The sequence below is a fragment of the Anabrus simplex genome, chromosome 1 (assembly GCF_040414725.1).
Source record: "Anabrus simplex isolate iqAnaSimp1 chromosome 1, ASM4041472v1, whole genome shotgun sequence".
Taxonomy (NCBI): domain Eukaryota; kingdom Metazoa; phylum Arthropoda; class Insecta; order Orthoptera; family Tettigoniidae; genus Anabrus; species Anabrus simplex.
In genome coordinates this window covers 465,831,865-465,845,625 of record NC_090265.1, presented here as the reverse complement: position 1 = coordinate 465,845,625, position 13,761 = coordinate 465,831,865, and the positions used below count along the sequence as shown (strand labels likewise).

General features: G+C 40.9%; 1 protein-coding gene across 1 annotated transcript in view; it reads left to right on the top strand.

Annotated features, from left to right (window-relative positions):
* The window catches only part of LOC136873743 (neurexin 1), a 491,540-nt gene that overhangs the window by 299,478 nt on the left and 178,301 nt on the right, over positions 1 to 13,761 (top strand). The gene's annotated exons all lie outside the window — the stretch shown is intronic.

The following is a 13,761-nucleotide window of genomic DNA, read 5'->3' as shown; positions in this document are numbered from 1 at the left end:
TGTGAGAAAACTTGATGGTACGTAAGAAATGGTGAAATAATTCTGAACTTCGTGAAAATTTCGGGGACGTCTCAATATCTTAATATAAAGATATGAAGACAATAAATGTAAACAAGTAGAATAATGAGTCAAAAGAAATGGAACAAGCCCAAAATAAATGAGGCTAAGCGAAAGCAAGCATATATAAAGTTTTAGTTGAACGGGCTTATTAATTTTACCTTCGATAATATTTACTTTGGAGGAAAGTGAAATTCATCCATCAGTATTGACTAGAGCCCGGATTTTTATGCAGTAATAAGTTAGAATGCAAACTTACTGAAATGAATAACACTAATATGCACTACGATTATGCTATGAGGTTTGCATACACATTTGTGGTTCGGCCTATCAGAACCCCTATAAGTTATGTTTCTCTCACCGGGCGAGTTGGCCGTACGCGTAGAGGCGCGCGGCTGTGAGCTTGCATCCAGGAGATAGTAGGTTCGAATCCCACTATCGGCAGCCCTGAAGATGGTTTTCCGTGGTTTCCCATTTTCACACCAGGCAAATGCTGCGGCTGTACCTTAATTAAGGCCACGGCCGCTTCCTTCCAACTCCTAGGCCTTTCCTATCCCATCGTCGCCATAAGACCTATCTGTGTCGGTGCGACGTAAAGCCCCTAGCAAAAAAAAAAAATGTTTCTCTCACTACAATAGGGAAGAGTGACCTAAACGAGACCTCCCAATAACCAAATTAGTTTGCACTCTAACTTATTACTGCATAAAATTTTGGGGTCTGGAATAAATGAGATTATCAAGCATGAACCCGCCATATTCCTCTACTGCATGAATTATTTTTCATTTTCGTTTGGTGAAGAAAATTTCAAGCTTTAATATTCAACATACGTTCAGTTGTTTTAGTTATACCAACAATTCTTAACTGGGGTTAATAGCTTAACACTCGTATTTGATGTGGAGTGCCATAATGGGATGTATATACGATTTTTAACATTAAAGACCGAACATTACTGCCTACTGGCCATGGGTAGGTAAGGTATTGCAAGGCGCAATAAACTTGCACGACCGTAGGTCGGTAATTTCTTTGAGGTTGAACCAGAGGTACTCTTGAATCCTGAGGTAATGTGATGGGGAGGGCCCACGTAAAATAAACGGTACCGAGCTCGATAGCTGCAGTCGCTTAAGTGCGGCCAGTATCCAGTATTCGGGAGATAGTAGGTTCGAACCCCACTGTCGGCAGCCCTGAAAATGGTTTTCCGTGGTTTCCCGTTTTCACACCAGGCAAATGCTGGGGCTGTACCTTAATTAAGGCCACGGCCGCTTCCTTCCCACTCCTAGCCCTTCCCTGTCCCATCGTCGCCATAAGACCTATCTGTGTCGGCGCGACGTAAAGCAACTAGCAAAAAAAAAAAAAAAAAAAAAGCGGTGGTTGGTAAGCGTGAATGTTGACGGGTTGGAAGGAGTACCTTTGATTATAGGGCTGTTTTGTCTTATGTTCTGTAAAAAATACAACGCATCACTGGTATATGTGTTTAATTGACTGTACAGTTGAAGGTGTGCCGTAAAACTGCCTCTGTCCACAATCTGTATCCATGTATACAGGTGGAAAGTTATACATTGCCTTTAGAAGAAAGATATTCAATGATACATTGATACAATTCATATTTTTAATCCTCTAATCAGTTTATGGGATGGCCAGCAGTAGCTTCAAAACAACTCTTAATTCGTTATTACTTTCCAGTTAACTTTTAAATGCGAGTATCTATTGATGAGTAAAAAGTGCTGTCTGGGATAAAAATTATTAATCGTGTTCTTTAAATGTTTAGGAGAGTTTCTTTTGACAATTTGAGAGCGAGTGTTGTTGAACGGCTGGTAACTACGAACGAAGGTAAGATAGCCGAGGCGACCGACCGACGTCTAATGCTCTCGTCTAGATACGCTCGATGACACTCATGAAGATGTAATCGAAACAATTAAGATTGGAAACAGTGCGATTTGATAATATTCGCAAAAGGGGAGCCTAGGAAAAGAATGGAAATATTTCCAAACCTATATTCAGCCCATTCACTATTTCCAGCATCCAACCAACACTCACGGGACGCATTCTTTGTCCAACAGACTTGCGGTCATGGCTTCAACACGCCCACCCCCACCCATTGTTCATAAATTAATTATTGTTTCATCTTTCCACATAGTAGCTTGAGATTTCGTAGTCATCAGCACCGTACCCTCGTTTCGTATTGTACTGTAGTTCATTTTGATAACATATTGTTCTGTGAAATTCCATCTAATAAATACAGCAGTAGTAATCTAACGACCTACAGAGTGTTTCAACACTAGATGGCATAATTTCAGGGTTGGATCCCTCACCTATAGAGAAACATGGGTGCAAAAATGCGTACTTTGCGAGATGTAAGACTCTGTCGTGGGCTAGAACCTAACTGGCGGTCATTACCTTGCAAGAGGTGTTCAAAATGCCCACCTTCTGCCGTACTGCATGCTCCTGCTCGTCACATGGAGTTACGAAGATGCTCGAATATATCGGTGTTGTAAGTATTGTTTAAAAGGTCCATACAATTCTGCCATGAAGTGTTGCTTTATCCTCCAAACCACTCGCGTAAATCGAAGGTTTTGCGTAACCCCACACAAAGAAGTCTAACGGGTTGAGATCAGATGATCTTGGAGGCTAAGGAAATACGCATTTCCGGACCTATATTTATATGCACTTTTACTCTTCTCTTTACGTGAGGAATCCAGCCCTGAAAATAATCTGTACATTTTTAAACACACTGTATATTATTATTATTATTATTATTATTATTATTATTATTATTATTATTATTATTATTATTGTTACGGAGTTTTCCGTGGCAGTTAGAGGTGAAAGAAGGTGCTGGGATGAACAGGTCTCAACTTACGAAATTAAAGTTAATTTAAAATTCAACAAGGTTATATTTCCTTTTCGAGATCAAGAAATAACAAGTACAACAGGAACTTAGTTATATAGCAACAAAATAAGAATGTACAATTACAGTTTATTAATGTATTTTGGGCTTCGAGTTCCAGAAACACAATCCCTGAGCAATGAGCCCAACTTTACTTATACACAAGGTTTAACAAAGGGGCAGAAAACCCCAATTATGCCCAGGAGCACTCGCTCCCTATTACTCATTGCCTGCTCGAGGCACACAGAAACCAAATTTCAGAAAGAGCAACCCGCTCTCAAAGTTCAAGCCTATCAAAGGCCACACCAAACTCCACCTTCAAGCTGTCCTCCAAGCACATGAAAACAGGGTTAACAATACCCAACCTACTGAGGCCTATTCATTAAGGAAACAGGACAATTACATGGCCCCCAAAATACCAACTTGAGAGGAGGCGTAACTGCACTCCTAATACACTTCTTTAAAACCTATTTGGCACTAGGCCACTTATGCAAGGGCTAATCCCATACTACGGAGGTGACACGATTGAAAAATGTTATGACATTACGAGTATAAGGGAAACTGTTATAAAAACGTAGTCACCTCAAAACAAAATGAATGGGAGCTCGAGAGGGTTAGGCACACTCTATCCCAATTTGTAGTTAAAGAAATAGAATTTATACCAAGTTTCTTTTACATTTTAAATATAGGTTACATGAGGAAAGTTTCGAACCCGCCCCGAGGGTTAAACTGCTGAGCAAGCAAGAAAATAAGTTATTAAACGGCCATTACCTGATGGTTGAACTGCTGTCCGAAGAAAGAGGCGCTTCCCGCCCCCTGCTACATAATCACACAAAGAAAGATGTTACTGAAGTGGGGAGGAGACCAGAAAATCAGCAGTTTATATACCCTCGTGGAAGATTCGAGGCGTTTCATGAATGATTACACCCGTCCACAAGCTTTTTATTGGACGACCAAAAGATTACATGTCAAAACTGAAGAAGAAAACCAGGATTGGTGGAAAATTAATTACAGAAATTTGCGATTGGCCAATTTCAAAACTGGCGGAAAGAAAGTATTAACATTGCCAACATAAACAATGGCTGAAAGAAATTTAATAAAGAACAAACTTATAAATACTAAATTTCTTCAAAAAAAAAGGTTCCTTCACTTCGCACTAGGGTGCACAATTGTAGTTCTTAAGAGGTGCCATCTAGAAGAGAATGTTCACACTTCTTACTACAGAACAAACAAATACACATCGAAACTGACATAGTTCAGAACACTTCAAAATTTACCGTAGAGACATCTTCTGAGAACTCAGAGAATTAAAGTGGAAGTTAAAGTTCCGGTTTCCTCCAGTAGAGGATTTTCAACTGGCGCAATGTTTGAATTAGCGGAGCGGAGGTGTACCGCCCGGCACAATTATTATTATTATTATTATTATTATGATTATTATTATTATTATTATTATTATTATTATTATTATTATTATTATTATTATTGGAGAGCCTCCATACCTCAGACGGCAGCGCGTCTCCTCTCACCGCTGGCTACCGTGGTTCAAATCCCGGTCACTCCGTGTGAGAGTTCTGCTGGACAAAGCGGAGGCGGGACAGGTTTTTCTCCGGGTACTCCGGTTTTCCCTGTCATCTTTCATTCCATAAACACACTCCATTCTCAATTCATAGCATTTATCAGTCATTAATAAATCACTTTGGGAGTGACGACACCATCGTACTAATAGCCTATATGTGCTTCATTCATTACATCCCTGATCCGGTCACTGACTGGAAAACAGGTTGTAGGTTTTCATTATTATTATTATTATTATTATTATTATTATTATTATTATTATTATTATTATTATTATTATTATTACACTTGCGGAAATAGAAAGTGTTACACCATGAACAATCAGACCGAATGCCACCAAACTAATACCCCAATATTTCCATGTCTGTGAGATATGTTGATTAAAATTTCATCCTCCTGCGTGTTAATTGTTAGTACAGGAAAATGCCATTCCTAAAGATGGCGACTGGTGTGTGTACGTGATAGCTGTTGGGTGTGCCCAACGTTACTGTCTCTTTTCAGGTAGAAATCGCAACACAGCATGCCTAGAGGACGTACAAGAGCAGCTTATCGTCACCCTTCGGACTTTATGAAAGGTCAAATCATTGGCATGAGGGATAAGGGAGCATCATACCGACAGATTGCGCTGACAGTTGGCTGAAGTGTAATTACAGCAGAACGAGTAATGACGAGATGGACTCAGAACAACAGTGTGGCACGAAGAGCAGGCACGGGTCCTTCCAGGAGGACTACACCACGAGAAGATCGTAGGATTCGTCGGCTGGCTCTGACGAACAGATGGATGACAACAACTGAAATTCGAGTAGAGGTTACAGGCAGAGTGTCACCACGAACCGTCGGGAACGGATTACAGGAAGCTGTGTTGAGATCTCAAGTTGCCATGCGTTGTTTCCCGCTGTCACCAAATCAAAGATAACTGAGACTTGCATGGTGTAGAGCCAGACTCAACTGGGACATTGAGTGGCATTCTGTGGTGTTCAGCGACGAATCTCGCTTCTGTTTGTGGCTATCAGATCGACGTGATCATGTCCGCAGACGACCTCGTGAAAGGCCACAGGAGGCAGCAATTATTGAGGTGCATACTTCTCCAACTCCTGGAATCATGGTGTGGGGAGCAACTGAATATGTCAACAGGATGGATTTGGTTCTTATTGAAGGGAGACTTGCATTATCCTGCTGGAATATGGTACCCTCGTCGTGAAGTGTATAACAACAGGATTTACCATTCTTCCTACATACCGGCGAGTATTTAGTCTGCCTTCAACAAGTACAAAATCCATCCTGTTGTCATATCCAATTGCTCCCTACACCATAATTCCAGGAGGTGGAGCAGTATGCGCCTCGATAATCGCTGCTTCCTGTGACCTTTCACCAGGTCGTTTACGGACACGATCACGTCGATCTGACCGCCACAAACAGAAGCGAGACTCATCGCTGAACACCACAGAATGTCAGTCAATGTCCCAGTTGACTCTGGCTCTACACCATGCAAGTCTTCGTTGTCTTTGGTTTGGTGACATAAATCCAGAAATACCTTGAGGATGTATGGATCCTTGACTTGTCTGATCAGTCCGTTGATTTGTCACCCATACAACACGTCTGGGATGTGACGGTTAGAGGTGTACGGTCATACTAACCTCCAACCAGCAACCGTCATGAACTGACAAAGTACGTCGAGTGGCATTGTGTGGTGTTCAGCGATGAGCCTCGCTTCTGTTTGTGGCGGTCAGATCGACGTGATCATTTCCGTAGATGACCTAGTGAAAGGTCACAGGAAGCAGCGATTATCGAGGTGCATACCTCTCCAACTTCTGGAATCGTGATGTGGGGACCAATTGGATTTGTCAACAGGATGGATTTTGTACTTCTTGAAGGAAGACTAATTCGCAGTGTATTCGTGCCCGTGAGTGTCCTGATGATAATGATGATGATGGTGCACTCTTCCGAATGGACTGAACATTTAATACCTGTTATGTGATGAATATCTCCACAAAGTTTGATAAATATCGGAGTGGTACTTCATGGTGTAACATTTTCCATTTCCTCTAGTGTATTATTATCATTATCCATCAAACACGAGGGCAAGTCAATAAGTATCTGCAATTTTGCTTTAATTGTCTTCAAGTTAGCTCTATGGTGATGTATGCTCACCAGAGGCTAGATGGCACCGTTATCTACGCCTGTGGTAGGTTTCAGCGTCATCAGATCAGTACAGCTTGTGCTGTTGTGACGTAAAGATTGCCGCGCCACTCTCTGTTCGCACCAAGGAAGAACAGCGTTCCGTAATCCGTTCTTTTTGGTCTGAGGGTGTACCAGCAGTGAAAATTCATAGAAGACTTTCAGCACAACACGCGGACAATGTTTAGCCACAGCGAATGCTTCCATTCCATGCTCTGACGTCTCCTCTACGGTTCGAAGTGGTGAACCCATGTTTCATCTGCAGTGATGATCTGTTTCAGAAACGTTTCTCCTTCGTTAGCATGATGGTCCAGTAGGTGCTGATAGATTCTCACACGATTACGCTTCTACTCTTTATTGAGTCGTTTTGGAACCCATCTCGAACAGACTTTGTGAAAGTTAATCCTTTTATGCATGATTTCATATGCAGAACCATGGCTAATGTGCGTATGGTTTGCCACGTCATCAAAAGTCACTCATCTGTTATTCAGGATCATATCACGCACTTGTTCAATATTGGCATCAGAAACGGCTGGAGATTGACGCCCGGATCTTTTCTCATCCTTCACGCTCTTGTGACCCGTCTTGAACTGTTCAATCCACTGGTAAACACTTTGCTGTGGCAAAACATTGTCCCAGTATTGTGCTGAAAGTCGCCTATGATTTTCCGCTCCTGGTACACCTTCAGACCACAAAAACATATTCTTCCTTGGTGCAAACAGAGAGTGGTGCGGCCAACTTTACCTCGCAACAGTGCAAGCTGTACTGGTCTGATAACGCTGAAACCTACCACAGACATCGACAACGGTGCCATCTAGCCTCTGGTGAGCATGCAACCCCATAGAGCCAATCTAAAGATAATTAAAGCAAAATTGCTTATACTTATCCACGAGCCTACTACGCTGGCGTGGCAGGGGGAGAGGTGATACTCCCAGGTCCTGGGTGGCGGATATGGGGTCCTAACCGGCTTGCCGGCGGACTTGAGGGAAATAAAATACCTCTCGCGGACCAAACACATAACGCCTGTGGGTGGGGGACGCAGACGAAGAATACACCCCCGGTATACCCTGCCTGTCGTAAGAGGCGACTAAAGGGGCGACCAAGGGATGATTTTATTAGAACCATGAAACTACTTGTGATTAGTACCACCACGCGGGGAACACCATGGGTCGCTTTTACTTGCGCGTAGTACCACTATGTTACGTACACAATAGGTTTGTGATTACCAGCAACAGAGTGCGTTGCTGGCTTCTACAGTACCTGTGATTAGTACCACTTCACGAGGGACACCATGGTTCTGGCTTGCCTGTGATTAGTATCTACTATACTGAACCTTTGAACTTACCATTCCATCGTTGGTCGGCCACGGCTGCTACAGTAGAACAATATAGAACTCTTAAATCATGGGTCGTTGCGGGAATAAATTCGGTCACGATCTTAACCAAACGATGGGGTTCAGAAGAGAGCCTAACTACTTGAAATGAGGAGCAAATATGTGCTTACTAACTTTTATTAAAATTGAAATGACACGACATTATTATTTTAATATAAATCCTTGAAATGAAAAAAATTAAAATTATTTATTATTGAATGTTTCAAACGCAGTCACATTGCATAGCGTTGATTGATTTCTCACAATATCGAAGAGTTGCTTCGGATAAATTAGTACATTAGTGGACAGCGAAACTGAAAAACTGAAAAAGGAAAGACCTGAAAACCGGGCACCTATTACTCCAAACGAGAACTGAGAATTAATCCACACGATCCGTGGAAAATCTGACTTTCAACAAGTAGAACGCCTGATTTCCCCTCAATTAAGGTTATCCACCAGTCGAATACCCTTTACGGATACGGAACATCCGCCGAATGGACCCTTAATCGAACCAAATTGACTATCAGTTGCTTTGGATAGGTTGCGAAATATTATGGGAAAGCATGGTGTTCACTACGAGTTAACAGCATCATTCACAATTGAAATAAAATTCCACCATGTATTTCTCATTCATGACACCCTTAAGTGATAAGGTAATCCCGATGCTAAATGTGCATCACCCAAACAGCTGTTCGGAAGGAACCAACAACAACATGATCCGCGAGGATCTTACGTTACATCGTTCTAAAGGAACAAAACTGCGAAATGCAGGAAACACTTATTCATCACGCATTTAGGAGAAATGCCAAACACTGAAGTTAATTAAGAAGTGGTAAATCACTGAAAAGTATTATTATCAAACCGATTTTCAGGTTAGAAATGGTTTTCTTACGCTTAATAAAATTACCAGTCCACATTGAAAAATACTACAACTTTAAGGAATTATTTCCTTTGAAAAACAATGACTACCATTACAGATCCATCTACTTATTGTCTGTCCCAACACACTACCTATAAAATGATCACTTAATCGAATTCAACTACGAATAAAATGAAAGTACGACAAAGATTGAAAATAAAATAATATTACTGGCTGACGAATCGAAACCGCATTCGCAACTCAAGTCTCACACTAATACACTGAGTGTCAATATGCACACTATCAAAACGAAACGGACGTCAGAACGACAAAACAATAAAGTCCGTAAAATAAAATAACATATCGAAGTCATTAAAACTCAACACGCATGGAGAATTACAGTAAAAATATTTAATCTCCATCAGGTCGATATCCAATATTTGGGCAACCCTCATTCACCGATAGCGGCCCCGTTATCTTAAGAAACACCCTTCAGCTGTTGGAGCTACGCACTACTTGGCCTCATTATTGTCGATCCAACCCTTTTCATATTTCATATTTTACTGCAGATGCTACCTTCGCCCAGGTCACTTCGCAAAAACGAAAGAAACATCTAATCTGAGACTTGAGTATGTACAGCTGACATCCCAGACCTATCGTCGGGCTCACTTAAAATCTGTACATCCTAACACTAATCTCTATGTACATGATACTTTCCAAATTCTATCGTCGGGCGTGAACTAGGACGTCTCATCATCAGTAACGCCAAGGATAACATGTGACATCCTAATTCTATGGTCACCGGGCGAGTTGGCCGTGCGCGTAGAGGCGCGCGGCTGTGAGCTTGCATCCGGGAGATAGTAGGTTCGAATCCCACTATCGGCAGCCCTGAAGATGGTTTTCCGTGGTTTCCCATTTTCACACCAGGCAAATGCTGGGGCTGTACCTTAATTAAGGCCACGGCCGCTTCCTTCCAACTCCTAGGCCTTTCCTATCCCATCGTCGCCATAAGACCTATCTGTGTCGGTGCGACGTAAAGCCCCTAGCAAAAAAAAAAAATAATTCTATGGTCGGGCGTAAAAATGGGTCGTACTACGCATCCCTTAGCATATCAGGCGAACTAACAATTTCAAACCAACTCTGACATTTCAATACACATGGAACCACGTTTCTTACTATTAAACGAATGCAAGTCGAAAAATGCAGTAAGTCTCCATCTCGTTACAATACGTGAACTCGAAAATAAATATACGTGACGAACAATTCTCCAACTCAAACACAATCTCGGCCTGTGCCATGAAGTTTTAGGGAAGCAATGATAATTCCCAGCACACGTCTACCATTTAGTGGATGTATTCAAAATAATAATCATCACTACCGCATTAGAAACTCTCAAATCGCCTACCGTCAATTCCAAATATTTATATCAATGACATATCCAGTGAAACGAAATTCAATACAACACCAACCATGTATTCTAAATGCTCTTTTATCCTTGAGGTCACATTATCTTAATATTCATACGGGCTTTACGTAACTGGTCACTTGACTTTTACTACCAAGATTTTTAACCTTTACTAGAGTCGTTTTCACTTAGGATCTTACTAGAAATCTACGGTGCTTCACACAGTAGTCGTCTCAAATTTCGGATTGGTAGCGGAATACTCTACAGCCTGTCACAATACAGTCTGTTTCACAAATACTTCCTCGGCAAACATAGCCTGTCTCAAACTCATTCTCCTCGCCTTATCCCAGCGGTATCACTTAAAATCCAGGCTTCATTTCATCTTCAATATTCCTATCCCTCTCATCTCCACATATATAAATTCTTCGCTCTCAATCCATTTTTCTTATATTTCCAAGACCCTTTTCATTTTTCAATCCTCTAGTGAAAACAACAACCATTATAAAATACACCTCTTTATTTTACTATTACTACGACTTTCGGACCTCGAGAATCCAAGAACACACCGCGATTTTCCGTATCATTGATATACACGATGTCCCAAAATTTTTACTTCCCATGAATAAATATAACTCTATCGAATTTCACTGAAATTTTCTAAGTGCCTGTGATCCTTGTAAAATATACAGGTTAAATACACTTTTAACATAGAAAAATTTCTTTATCCCGCGGTAGACATTATTATTATTATTATTATTATTATTATTATTATTATTATTATTATTATTATTATTATTATTATTATTATTGACCAACATTTCTGAATTCAACTGATATTTGAAATTAAGACACTCGCCACGACTATTTTACAATTATAGCTTTCCTAAATTTCCTCGCTTTTGACAATATCTCATAGAACATTAACACCAGATTTAAACGCCGCATTTTTACAGTTTCTTGACGTGAAATTTACAAACTAAAATTTTCACACGCTGACCAAAATTATAACACTTTTCGCCTGATAATTACAAATATCAACCCGACAATCATCTTGAAAAATTTGTTGGGACAAAACAATAAAATCTAACTACCACATAATACAAATATAGACAGACCTGCAAAATGGAGTCATCCTCAGTATTCTGGCTACATTGTAGCCAGATGACCTCGTGCCTTTAGCCGTACATTGGTACAAATAACATCATCTTCTTCAACATATCAATCTTACAAACACTGCCTTTTTCACACGATATTAAATTACGACACAAATCACGCACTTTCCTCGTTATAACTTGTACCACGAACCTCCCTTGTTCTGCAGTCAACTGCGACTGTCTGCTTTCTTCCCAGAGTTGTCTCTCTCTGTCTCCCACAACACACCAGGTGTTCAACAGATAACGAAATCAGAACTACTCTGACTAGCTTCCCGATTCTCTTACCACTTTCAAACGCACATGAGGTGATACAGTAACATTTGCTGTGTACTTTAACAGACGCCTATACTTTCACAGTTTGTCGGCAATAGTTCAGAAATTTTCTGTCACCTTCCCTTTCTAACCGACTGGGTGGACCTCAGCCACTAACATGTATTAAGTTGTTTGTAGATCAATCTGGTACAATTTTCTGCTGACGACGGGCGTAAGCTACCGCCGCTTCAAAAACCAGATCAACACTGACTAATATGCAATGGGGGGGGTTCCTCTTATAGTCTTAGGAGGGACGCTACACACACTACTAAGCTTGATTGCGTAATCTGCTAATTTCGCGTCCAATAGACCGATTTTTATGAGACTTGTCCCAGAATTCCGGGCAGGCTTGTAATTATTTTAGATGTTAATCTCATAATTTTACCACACTCGCAACAGGTGAAATAAATTATTTCTGCCCGGGCGTTTCGCGCGTTTTTTTCATCCATTGACCTTGGCACGTGGAGCTAGTCCACTGATCTGACGCGGATTTGTACTTAGGCTTAACTGCATTTATGTTTTACCCTGGGGGATCTGTCTTCACGTAGGGTTTAAGAATAATTTAAATTATTTATTTCTTCATTTACTGTATTGCCAAAATCCCTCGTTACGCAGAATTCCGTGAATTTAAAGAATTATCGGGCACTCGAAGTCCGCCGAGGTGTCACGGTATTTTACGAGCTTGCCGCGGGTGAGATCTTTCCCACGCGACATCGTGTCTCTTAGGAGCGCAACATGGCTGCCCTCAAAAATAAAAGTAGCTTGTTGATTTGAAATAAATGTTGAGAAAAATAAAAAATATTTTTCTCATCGTAGAATTATGGGTTCAATATGAGGAACACCACGGGATAGCGCGAGTCCCTGTGGTTAGTACACGTATGTGATGAACACCATAGGTGTGCGTTGCCTGTAAAAGGCGCCGCAATGTGCAAAACACCATAGGTCTGTATTACATGTGTGAATTTGATTACCTGTGAGTAGTACCATACTGTGTGGAATGCCGCCAGTCTACGCTACTTTTGATTAGTACCGCAACATGACAAATACCGTGGTTCTACTTTCCTAGCGATAAGTACCATTATGAGGGGCCGTTGACTTGAATTTTGGACTCCTCTAGATTACAAGCATCATCGATTCAGTATTAAGCTATAGAAGCAGTCCCTTGGTCAGTAATACTATTGTTTTACGTCAGTGTCTGTGAATGTGAGGCATTGCGGGTCGGTTCCACTGATTGTTTTAAATTCATATCCATCCATTCATTCTTCGTCCTCACGTTTTGAATTCTGGTCAGTGGAGGACTTTGGACTTTTAATTTGTTATTCCATTTGGTTGCATTTCGTACCATTAGGAGCCGATGACCTAGATGTTAGGCCCCTTTAAACAACAAGCTTCATCATCATCTCAGCAGATACGTATTGACTTGCCTACGTATTTCTTAACTGTTGCTACAATATATCTCATTTCTCTAGGCCGGTATAATGGGGTCTGTTTCGAGATTATTTCATCTTGTTATTCTTTGGTATGATCTTCCCAGTTCTTGCAATATGTCATATGTATTTTACATAGGTTTTTTTTTAGTTCTCCCGTACACCTTCATTACTACTTTGGTCCTATCGGGTGCTTTCTGACGTATTCTTCAGGGATATAAACACCGCACCGGTAATTCTGATTTCAAAGAGAGTGCTGTATATAATGTCTTTGATTCTGATCTCCCGTTAGAGAGATCTGTGTTATTGTCAACTGATGGGGATGAGGCACATTTTATCCAAGGGGGTAACTCACTCAAGTAACTTCTTGGATTCATTTTAGTGGGGATAAACTATTTAGATTAGGTGAAAAATGGCGTATAGGGTATGTCACTGTCTCCTTCAGAATATACCCCTCACTCAGAAATGAATTCGTCCTCGCCTGGCTAAGGCTTTCTCACGTAAGGAATGTAATGTCCTCAGCTATGTGCAGAATTAG